Raw genomic sequence first — 11,877 nt, forward strand, 5'->3', positions numbered from 1 at the left:
GTTATCAAGGGTTAAATCTTCACTCTCCTCCCACTCCTGCACAAGTGCTGGAGTCGAGTTATATTCTGAAGCCCTAACACTCATCCAGCAGGATACAAATGTGAGCGACATTTTTAAAAGAATCTAAATAGGTTCCAAAGATAACTTTTACGTCGATTAAAATTCTAAAAATACACACCAGGACAGGGGGATGTGTGTCAGTTCTGAATGGACATTAGTCAGAAAGATTCATTTTAGCTGGTCCCACGCATCATCACCTAATCTTCCACTTTCTGTATTTTTTGTCCCCTTGCTGCATCTTCAAATCTACTTTGCTACAGACTTTTCCAAAAGTCCGAAGTGTGCGTTTTTATGCTATGTGGAGGTACATTTTTTTTCAGATCCTATGAACTCTGGCATTTTCCTTCCTCAGCTCCTACCCACCATAGCCACACACACACCCTACCAGGGATTTTAGTCATGTTGTTGTTTTGAATTGCCAACAGACATATCACTTATAGGGGTATAACCATATTTTTACTAATTCTTCTGAATACCCAGCTTTCATTACTAAAACCGCCTACATCCTTAATCATTTTGGATATGCTTTCCCCTTCTGCAACAAAACAAGCTTTAAAAAAAAGGAAGGAACTCAGAGAAACTAGCAGAACCATCATTACGACACGATAGTGATATCTGAACAGTTGGATTTCTTTAAGTCTGAAAAAGGGGGCAGAAAAGCAATCAGGTAAGGAATGTGCAGAGAGAGCGTCCATGTGGATGCTTCACTGCATCTGCAGCAGCAATGAACACTTTACAGAAAATCAACGCCATGCAAAAAGAAAATGGAGGTCCCTATTTTGATTAGGAATTTGGCTACAGCTCTTCAAGCAACTCTGCATATTGCAGATTACCCAATTTAAAGGCCATTCCAAATGGTTCTTTGTCCATCAATACAATTCTTTAGTTTCTACTACCTTGCTACCTTCTTCATATTTATATCCTCTGTCTAGATGTTACTAAGACCTCTCTGCCCCACGGCAGAAATATATTCAATGCACTTGTTGACTTAAGCAACCTGGTGGCCAACTTGGCCACAAGAGAGCGAAGGCTGTAGGTTTATGCTTGTCACAAAGTGAGACAACGAAGGGTATCCTTCACCTGCTGCACTTCCCTATGAATAGCCTGAGATGACCCACATCCATTAACAGATGCAGGTGACAAAAAAAAATAGCTCAGAGTGTAAGCTCTGAGCCCCTGGCTTGAAATTTCACCTCAGTCTCCCAACTGACTATATGGCCTTCAACAAGCCAGTATTCCCTAAGTCCACAATCAGTTGTCATATGAGGATAAAAATACTGACCTACCTTCCCAACTGGGCTAGCCTAACAGACATCCTGCAGATTTCTCTCATGCTTTGATACCATGACCATACCATAACTATTATTATACATACCATGACTATTATTAACCATTTCCAAAAGCTCCAATAAATAAAGCACCCACTGTGTTACACCTGAGGTACTTTTCTTTTTAACAAAAACGACTTATAGCACCATCACTACAGCCAGCCTGTTTCAGAAAGTGATACTCTTATTCTATTTATGACACACTAATGAAAAATCAAGCATTACAAAGAGGAAGTTTGGTAGATGAATGCCTAAGAGCAGAATTTAAACCTACTGAGAATAGTGACACAGCATGTTGAAATTTTAGAAAGGAACAGTTGCCATGAACATTACTGTCATAGCATAATGGAATCTCTGCCTTGGAAATTCCAAGTAATTTCACAACATAGGTTTATGCCGTTTAAACAATAGAAACAGAAAGCACAGACATTTCAGGGGAGCTTTAAGAAAATTTGGAGTTGACAGTATTGTGAACATTTCACACAGAGAGAGAACAAGCTCCATTAGATACTAAAAATGGCACTGGTCACGCATGAAAATGCTAGAATGATCCTGTTGACGGAAATGCGGCATTGAGGCTAAGGGGATGCTCTGCAGCAAACCTACCTTGAATGATAGTTTCTCTACCTTCACACAACACAGCTGTTGCCTAGAACACTCTCCTCAGGCTTGTGAAATCAAAAAGTTCTGCAAGACAAAAGAAATAGTTTGTTTTATTTAAATATACTATCCCTGTGCATTTCACCCTCACTTCTTCAGGGGGATCTGTATAATTGTATCAAAAATAGAAATAGAATTTCAGACATTTACTACATTTATACCCTGCCTTTCTCCCCAATGTAGACCCAAAGCAGCTTACATAATTTTCTTCCATTCATCTTCAAAAGAACCCCATGAGGCAAGTTGGGCTCAGGGTGTCTGATTCGACCAAGGCCATCTAGAAAGATTCCGTGACAGAGTGAGGACCTGAACCTGGATCACCACATCCTAGTCTGTAATCTGAATCCCTATATCAGATTGCGTTTCATGGGGTGTCTACTGTTGAAGAGTAGCAAGCAGTAAGGTCCCAGGTGAGTCCTGCAAGTTGTACGGTACCCAATGGTACCCAAGTTACCCAATGGCTACCTGCCAGGCTAGGTTCCAATAAGTCTTCTCAAAAGTAAAAAAGAGCCCTGCTCTCTACCTTTTACTGGCAGAAACCAAGGCATGAATGCTGGCAATATTGCTGTGGTTGCCTAGCAACAGCCATAATGGCTTTTTCTTAAAGGTATAGGTGGCAGACTATAATTTAGGCAAGGCTTTAAATCCCTAAAGAGCCTCCTGTAGCGCTCAGTGGTAAGGCAGCAGACATGCAGTCTTAAAGCTCTGCCCATGAGTCTAGGAGTTCAAACCCAGCAGCCGGCTCAAAGTTGACTCAGCCTTCCATCCTTCCGAGGTCAGTAAAATGAGTACCCAGCTTGCTGGAGGGTAAACGGTAATGACTGGGGAAGGCACTGGCAAGCCCACCCTGTATTGAGTCTGCCATGAGAACGATGGAGGGCGTCACCCCAAGGGTCAGACATGACCCGGTGCTTGCACCGGGATACCTTTACCTTTAAATCCCTAAGAATTTATAGTTTGAGACTTCATTTTTTTCCTACAGACCTAGGACTTTCAGGATTGCAGAAAGTTTTGTCTTGTATGTTCATGACTCCAGTCCCTGGACTTCAGCATCCACAGATTTGGTATTAGATATATTGGCAATACAAAAGCAGGAGTGGGAGCTATAAATTGTTGCATCCTATATTATTTTCCAGTGCAAACAAATAGAAGAAAACAATAGAATGGGGAGGACCAGAGATCTTTTCAAGAAAATTGGAGATATGAAGAGAACGTTTCATGCAAAGATGGGTATGATAAGGGACCAAAATGGTAGGGACCTCACAGAAGCAGAAGAGATTAAGCAAAGGTGGCAAAATTATACAGAAGAACTATACAAGAGCGAGCTTAACATCCCTGATGACCACAGTGGGGTAGTTACTGACCTGGAGCCAGACATCCTGGAATGTGAAGTCAAATGGGCCTTAGGAAGTCTGAGCAACAATAAAGCTAGTGGTGGTGACAGCATTCCAGTTGAACTATTCAAAATCTTAAAGGACGATGCAGTAAAAGTGCTACACTCAATATGCCAGCAAATTTGGAAAACTCAGCAATGGCCACAGGATTGGAAAAGGTCAGTTTACATTCCAATCCCAAAGAAGGGCAATGCCAAAGAATGTTCAAACTACCGCACCATTGCACTCATTTCTCATGCTAGCAAAGTTATGCTCAAAATCCTACAAGCTAGGCTCCAGCAATATGTGGACCGAGAACTTCCAGAAGTACAGGCAGGATTTCGAAGAGGTAGAGGAACTAGAGATCAAATTGCCAACATACGCTGGATCATGGAAAAAGCTAGGGAGTTCCAGAAGAACATCTACTTCTGCTTCATTGACTATGCTAAAGCCTTTGATTGTGTGGAGCACAACAAATTGTGGCAAGTTCTTAAAGAGATGGGAATACCAGAGCATCTTATTTGTCTCTTGAGAAATTTATATGCAGGTCAAGAAGCAACAGTGAGAACTGAACATGGAATCACGGATTGGTTCAAAATTGAGAAAGGAGTTCGGCAAGGCTGTATACTGTCGCCTTGCCTATTTAACTTGTATGCGGAGCACATCATGAGAAAGGCGGGATTAGAGGAGTCACAAATTGGGATCAAGATTGCAGGGAGAAATATCAACAACCTCAGATATGCAGATGATACCACTCTAATGGCTGAAAGTGAAGAGGAACTAAAGAGCCTGTTGATGCGGGTGAAGGAGGAGAGTGCAAAAGTTGGCTTGAAACTCAACATCAAGAAAACAAAGATCATGGCAGCCGGCCCTCTCAATTCCTGGCAAATAGATGGGGAAGAAATGGAGATAGTGACAGATTTTATTTTCCTCGGCTCCAAGATCACTGCAGATGGGGACTGCAGCAAAGAAATTAAAAGACGCTTGCTCCTAGGGAGGAAAGCTATGGCAAATCTAGACAGCATCCTAAAAAGCAGAGACATCACCCTACCAACAAAAGTGCGTTTAGTCAAGGCTATGGTATTCCCAGTTGCAATGTATGGCTGCGAAAGTTGGACCATAAGGAAGGCCGAGCGTCAAAGAATTGAGGCTTTTGAACTCTGGTGCTGGAGAAGACTCTTGCGAGTCCCTTGGACTGCAAGGCGAACAAACCGGTCAGTCCTAGAGGAGATCAGCCCTGACTGCTCTTTAGAAGGCCAGATCCTGAAGATGAAACTCAAATACTTTGGCCACCTCATGAGAAGGAAGGACTCCCTGGAGAAGAGCCTAATGCTGGGAGTGATCGAGGGCAAAAGAAGAAGGGGACGACAGAGAATGAGGTGGATGGATGGAGTCACTGAAGCAGTAGGTGCGAACTTAAAAGGACTCCAGGGAATGGTAGAGGACAGGAAGGCCTGGAGGATCATTGTCCATGGGGTCGCGATGGGTCGGACACGACTTCGCACATAACAACAACAACATATTATTTTCTCCCATTTTACTTTCCAAAAGGAATATATATATATATATATATTATAGGCTTTTAAAAAATCACTCCTCAAAATTTCCCAGGAGAGTCCTCAGGCACCTTCCATCCAAATCTCTAGAACACAGTTAATCTTTGTCTTACAGCAAATTAATAAGAGAGTGTCGAATGCTGCCATTTGAAAGCATATGAAAACATGATCTGCTACTTCTTACATAGGTAGAAGGAAGTGCACACAAGTACCAGTCACCATTCACACCTACCTACTATCTAAACAACTCAGCCTTTCCATTTGTATTATGAGGGTACTGCCATGTGGATATTATTTGAAGTTCTTCCTGACCCATCAGTAGGCAGGCTGGGAGGAAGGGACAAAATTGCTAGCAAGAATGTTAGAGCTGGAAGGTCAATAAGTTAATCCCATTTTCTCTCCATCAATCCATAGCAAACCACAAGAAGTGAACAGCTACACAGCAGAAAGCACAGCAGGCAGTCAAAAGAGTTCCAGCTAACCATCACAAGTAAGTCACGCCAGGGCCACTAACCAGGGGAAGGAAGTTCCCAAGAGAACAGCCAGATCAAATTAGAGGAAACACCATGTTGGATAGGAACAGAAAATTCACCGTCTTCTTTCCAATTTCTGTTCCAAAATAAATCCATTCTATGGTATAATGAGGGCCAACAAGCAGCAAAAACTACTTTCTGTACTCATTACAGTCCTCAGCCTTACATTCATCTTGTCCTCACCTAAGCAAGGTACATTAACAAGGTGTAACTAAAAGAAAAAGAAACCCCCCATACAAAAGTCACAGTAAGCAAAACAAAGTCAGATTCTTAAAGGGTGTTTTAGGTCCACAAATCAAACTGCTTGTATACCATACTACACAGCTATTAATACATAAATGCAACAGGAGATACCATTGTGTGCTTTTATCTTTAAACTGGATGGATGTGGACTCAAGATCCTATGAAGGTAAACAGGTTCTTTTCTCTTATCAATGCAATCACTGCAAATCAATATGACAACAGTTTTTTTCTTCTTAAAGAAAAAAACCTGAACGGGAAAAACACCTTTTGTTTAACACAGAAAAGCCCCCAGGTCCCCAGCCAGCAGCCCCGGCAGCCATCCAAACACAGCTCCTGGCTGCAGACAACTCCTCTCTTAATCCATTTGGGTTGTTCAAAACAAGAAGTCACCACCTGTTCCAACTGGTCTACGGAGGTTCCAGTCTCAAAGGAGGTTTTAATTTTACGCATCCTGGAAACGCCCCGTGTATTATCTTCTCACCCCCATCATTGAGCAGAGATTATATGTAGCCTTAAGCTTCTGGGTACGTTGTAACACCTGCCCGCTGGAGACCTCTTGTTTCTGACATCTCATGACTGAATAAGAGACAATGTAGCTTAAAATGTTTTGTCATGACTTCTGAAGTCTACCCTTGATTTTTGTCATTGTTTCAGCAGGTTTGCTTCTGTGCAAAAGAAACCACCCACATTTGGTGAATTTTCAACCCCTAAAGTCATATAGAACAAACATTTCCCCTCACTAAAGTTAACGGTGTGTATGCCATTACAATCTCGCCTTCCCCCGAGGCCAATCACATTTATACTCTTATGCAACTTTCCAACTCCAATTAGATGCCCCAAGTGGGCACTGTTCTTTTTCACTCGACACTCTTAAAACCTGGAAAGAAGAGCTGTTCTTTTTATACCCCACTTCACACTACCCAAAGGAGTCCCAAAGTGGCTTACAAACACCTTTCACTTCCTCTCCCCACAACAGATACCCTGTGAGGGAGGTGGGGCTGAGAGAGCTCTAACAGAACTGCACTGTGAGAACAGCTCTAACAGGACTGTGCCTGGCCGAAGTTCACCCAGCTGGCTGCATATGGAGGAGTGGCGAATCAAACCTTTAAGGACTTACATGGTCTGGGGCCTGTGTAGCTGAGGGAACATCTCTCTATAAAAAGCTAAAGGTATCCCCTGTGCAAGCACCGGGTCATGTCTGCGTTTTCATGGCAGACTCAATACGGGGTGGTTTGCTAGTGCCTTCCCCGTTTACCCCCCAGCAAGCTGGGTACTCATTTTACCGACCTCGGAAGGATGAAGGCTGAGTCAACCTTGAGCCGGCTGCTGAGACTGAACTCCCAGCCTTATGGGCAGAGCTTCAGACAGCATGTCAGCTGCCTTACCACTCTGCGCCACAAGAGGCCCATATATGACCCTTAAAGCAGTCGTCCCCTACCTTTTTATCACCGGGGACCGGTCAACGCTTGACAATTATACTGAGGCCCGGGGGGGGGTAGTCTTTTGCCGAGGGACGTCGCTGCCACCGCCTGAGCCCCTGCTCCACTTACTTTCCTACCAGTGCCCCTGACTTCCCGCCACCCGCTGGGGGGCACTGCTAGCAGCAGCTGCACAGTGCCAGGCTGAGGGGCAGTCCCGGCCATGGCGGCTGCCGGAGAACACCAAAGGTGAGCCAGCGGCAGAGTGGCAGGGCAGCCCCTGAGGCAGCAGCTGGGGAGGAGGATGAGGAGGAGCCGCGGCCCAGTACCGACTGATCCACGGACCGGGACCGGTCCCCGGACCGGGGGTTGGGGACCACTGCCTTAAAGTACATTCCACTCTGCAAATTCTGGCATGCTGGTGGACCCCGGCTCCAAAGAAGTGCGCCCGGCCTCAACCAATTGAGACTCGGCCCTTATGGAGCTCACAAAGTTCTGAAGCGCTCTTCAGTGTTCTTCCACCAGGCATTCAGTTGAGGCCTAAGTTGCACTCTTACCATCTAAATGGGGCCCATTTGCCTAATCCCTTGCCCAGGTTCCACCTGAGCCACTCTCCCCCATCCAGTCCGGCCAACCACCTCTCTCTCAAATCACAATAAAATCAGGCCCACAGGGACTTTTTAAATGACAGAATGAGTGAGCAGTTCTTATAGAGACTAATGTTTAGAATTTGAATATTTTTCTGTATGGAAGTTATCCTTCTGTTGTAAGCCACCCCGAAACCTTCTTGGAGAAGGGCAGCCAAGAGAACAATGTACCACTGGCAGGCAACAGCATGCAGGACAGTAGACTGAAAAGCCAAAATATATATATATTTATATTTAAGATGACCACATTGCTTAAAATAACTATTTATGATTTTACTAGCTGCCTTGAAAGGTTGCTAAGTATGCTGACACTGGACTGCTCTTATTAAGGCAAAGCATTTGATGTCTTAAGCAGAAAGAATTAACTCCTGAAGGAATAGTCCATACCATGGCATCTGAACACACTCTTTTGTTCAGGTTATAGAGAAGAGTTTAATTTTAAAGGGGAGTGCTGAAACTATCTGGCTCTTTTAGCAGAGTCCTTACATGTGGGGCTATATTTCCAGGGAGTGCCATTTTAGAGGAATCAAATCCACCCTCTAATAACTTCCCAGGAATTATTTTTTTCAGATGCTTGACCACAGTCTAGCTAGCTGCTTCAGAATGCTATGGGTAAATTAGGCCAGATTATATACACATCCTGTCTAGAGTGCCCTTTGATCCTGTCTGCTAAACACCCAAGAGGGCCCATGAAGCACACAGCCTTGACAGAAACTCCATTTAATGGTGCAGCTGTTGAGGGCTATGGCCAAGCAGCACAACTAACTATTTTTCGAGAATAGGGCTCTCAAAGGAGATCATGACAGATTAAGGGATGAACTTTATAAGAAAGTTGTGGAAGCTGCTGAAAGTGAAAACAATATTCACAAATATACAGGCATGCCAAGCTATCTGCAATCCCACAATATTAAAAAGACACATACAGTCTACATGAGAAAACCAGCAAAAACAATTCTCAGGAACGTACTTCCTCACCTCTTAAAAAAAACCCACAACAGCAGCTAAAAAGATTACATTACTCATTCAGCTCTGCTTCTGGCAATGATCAGCCCACAGAAGAGGCTTTAGACATTTTCAGAATGTTATTTCCATTCCAACTGTTCAAAATAACCCAAAACAGTCAAAATACAGAAGGCTAACAAGGCTCCCTTTGCTGTGCCAAACAAATCCAGACCACGTCGATATTTTTCAGATGTGAGATTGTGCCGGATGAGGAAGGAACTGTAAATTCAGTCCATCACTGGAAAATAAATTTTATGTCCAAGTTGTGACAAACTAAAGATGAATTTTGAATGTGACTGCAAAGCCATTTTAAACAACAAATTCCTCAACTGATCAAAGAGGCTGTTGCCTGTTATGAAGTATTAAAGAGTCAACAGCATAAAGCCATCTGCAAGCATAAATAAATAAATAAATAAGGGGGGGTCTGAGCTGTTCTCCACAAAGGGAGAACAGCAAATTTAATCAGCAAGGCAATTCACAGCAGATTTTAAGTTATCACTGACCATCACACTATTCTGCACTGTTAAATGAATGATCAAGGGCACCTAATAAGCCTCCGGACAATACATGCTAATCGTGGAAAAATTAGTTCATATAGCACACACTCTGTCTCCCTATTAGAAACAGTTCTGGCATCAACAACTCATTTAACAGCAAGTCTCATTTAACAAACCCTTCAAAATACATCTAGGCCCTGGCACAGAGCCAGCAGGCAATCCCAGGGAGAGACATCTAGCCCTGAGAGATTTCCAAGTGCTGGAAAAAGGCTATTATCAGTTTTCAGGTAAGGGCCAGGAAGATGGCTGGAGGGAGAGAGTGATGACAAAGCATAAAGTATTCACTCTCAGAGAAAGAAGGGGGGAATTCCGGCCAGTTTATTATCAACTTTAGGCCATGCCAACACCTGAGTTCAGAAGACCCCCTTAGGCCAAATGTACTTTGTGGCTCTTGTAAAAAACTGCAATAATCTCAAAGTAACTCAATAGCTAGCCCCAAGCTCACTGCTTTCATTACAGCTCAGCCTCTAAACTAGACTCTTTGGTATCTTAATATAAGGGAACTGAATCCTTAGAAAAAGCAAAAACTTGTTGTTTAAGAGGCTGAACAGAGGTAACTGATGACACTCAACAAATGAAAACTATTTAAAAGGAAGTCAGAACACTGCTTAGAGAGGCCTTAACCAAAAATATAAAAGACAGTATCATATTTAAGCCTTCAGGGCTTGGTATTTTAATGACTATATTTTCTAATTTATTGCTACTGCAAAATCTAATCCTAAATTCTTTGTAGTTTCTTTCAATATTATTAAAGAGAAGATAATAGTTCTCATCTATACTATTTTCAGTAACTGGTTTATTGAGAGAAAAGCAACCATCAGTTAGCAACTCGGTAGCTAACAAAAACATCAGTGCAGTCCACAGATGACCTTCCACAGTGCCAACAAAGAGTTATTTGGTCTTACAATGTAGGAAATATGTAGTTATTTACATACTGGTTATCAGGTAGGTAACTAGAGGGAGAAAAAAATACAGTTATAAACTAAGACCTAGCATCTGGTGGCAGACAACCACAATACAGAAAATTGGGGATGTTAAACCTGAAACCAGTGCTCCGGCGATGGGCAAAAGGATAATAAAATCATAGAAATCACAAGCCCCACCACCTAAATCTCTATAATTTTAACTCCTATTGGTCACCAAAAGCCAAATGCACAGTTCTATTCCTACAAGGTACAGTTTCAGTTGTTCATATAATTCTAAGATCATTGTGAACCAGGCTTATGAAGGCATACGCACAACAACCCATCCTCGGGAAGAAATATCTGAGGGGTACACAGAAAATTCCACCATGCAGTCATAACTCAGGGATGGTAAGTGAATTTCCTCCAGGGCAGGCTGGATTCTGGAGATTTCTTTGGGGGGGGGGGAGAATCACTTAGGCATGAAATTGGGGTCACTGTGGGTGGGCAGGTAGTTATGAGTTCTTGCCCTTAGCAGGGTGTAGACTAGATAACCCTTACAACTCTAGGATTCTATTATTCAGGACCACCCAGAGACAACCAAAGCAATGCAGGAATTTTCAAGGCCGCTCCCCCCCCCCCCGAATCGGCCCGTCGTACTAACTTACCTGCTGGCCTTGCACGAGCACCCCCCCCCCCAAAAAAAAAGAAAGAAAAGACCTCTAACAAGTAGTGATTTTCTTAACGGAAAGATATCTGCACCCGAGGAGGTTTCTAGAAACTCCTGGAGTGAAGGGGGTAGGCCCAAACGGAGCCCGTGAGGGGGGGGGGTCGTCCTGAGAGGTCTTGGCGCCCCCTCCCTGGCCTAGCAGCCGTCTCCACTTACTTCTAACATCCCGCAAACCAGTTTACCTCAAGGTACGCAACTCACACGTACACACCTGCGATCACGCGCAGGCCTCGCTTCCCCCCCCCCCTCTAGGCCTCATCGCGCCACCACCCCTTCTCCGACCCTCAGGGATGAGATTGAACAAAAAAAGTCTTCCTAATTCTTTCCTAACCTCGAGGGCCGAAGGCGACAACCACACAACTCGCTCCTCGCCGCGACCCGCTCTCGTCCGCCTCTCACCGCCTCACAGCAGCAAAAGGCCCAGACTCTCGGCGCGCGAGAAGCTATAGCGGGGAGGCGTATGGGAGATGTAGTTTTTAGGGACCCAAAGGCCCCTTGGCAACTATGGATGGCTGCCGGATGAAAAACTACAACTCCCGGCATGCTTAGAAGAAAACACGCGCTTGGCTCCGGCGGCCTGCTCAAGCATAATCTCGCAGCCCCGGCTACTAATGCAAACTCCTCCCTATTACCTGGAGTTCTCGTTCGCGAGATGTACCCTGAGGCCTGATGGGAGGTGTAGTTATTTCTTGCCCAACCGACCGTGGGTTGTTAGAGAGGTTCCTGCGAGGGAGAACTACAACTCCCAAGAAAGACCTGCACGAGATTCAAAGTCTGGAGCGACTGTATCCGAGTGACGTGGTTCTCAGGATTTGGAGGTGGTAGAGAATGCAAGAACTGGGAAGCTGAGGAAAGAGTGTACCCCAGC

The 11,877-nt window shown here is 44.1% G+C and overlaps 1 protein-coding gene across 1 annotated transcript in view; it reads right to left on the minus strand.

The window, feature by feature from the left end:
* The window catches only part of THRAP3 (thyroid hormone receptor associated protein 3), a 31,593-nt gene extending 20,004 nt beyond the window's left edge, over positions 1–11,589 (minus strand). The window contains exons 1-2 of the mRNA XM_077337303.1: positions 11,341–11,589; positions 1,995–2,075 (exon numbers count right to left, since the gene is read on the minus strand). The gene's annotated coding sequence lies outside the window, so the exon portion shown is untranslated. The remainder of the gene's footprint in view (positions 1–1,994; positions 2,076–11,340) is intronic.
* Between the last annotated feature and the right edge of the window lie 288 nt (positions 11,590–11,877).

Source organism: Paroedura picta, chromosome 5 (assembly GCF_049243985.1).
Source record: "Paroedura picta isolate Pp20150507F chromosome 5, Ppicta_v3.0, whole genome shotgun sequence".
NCBI lineage: Eukaryota > Metazoa > Chordata > Lepidosauria > Squamata > Gekkonidae > Paroedura > Paroedura picta.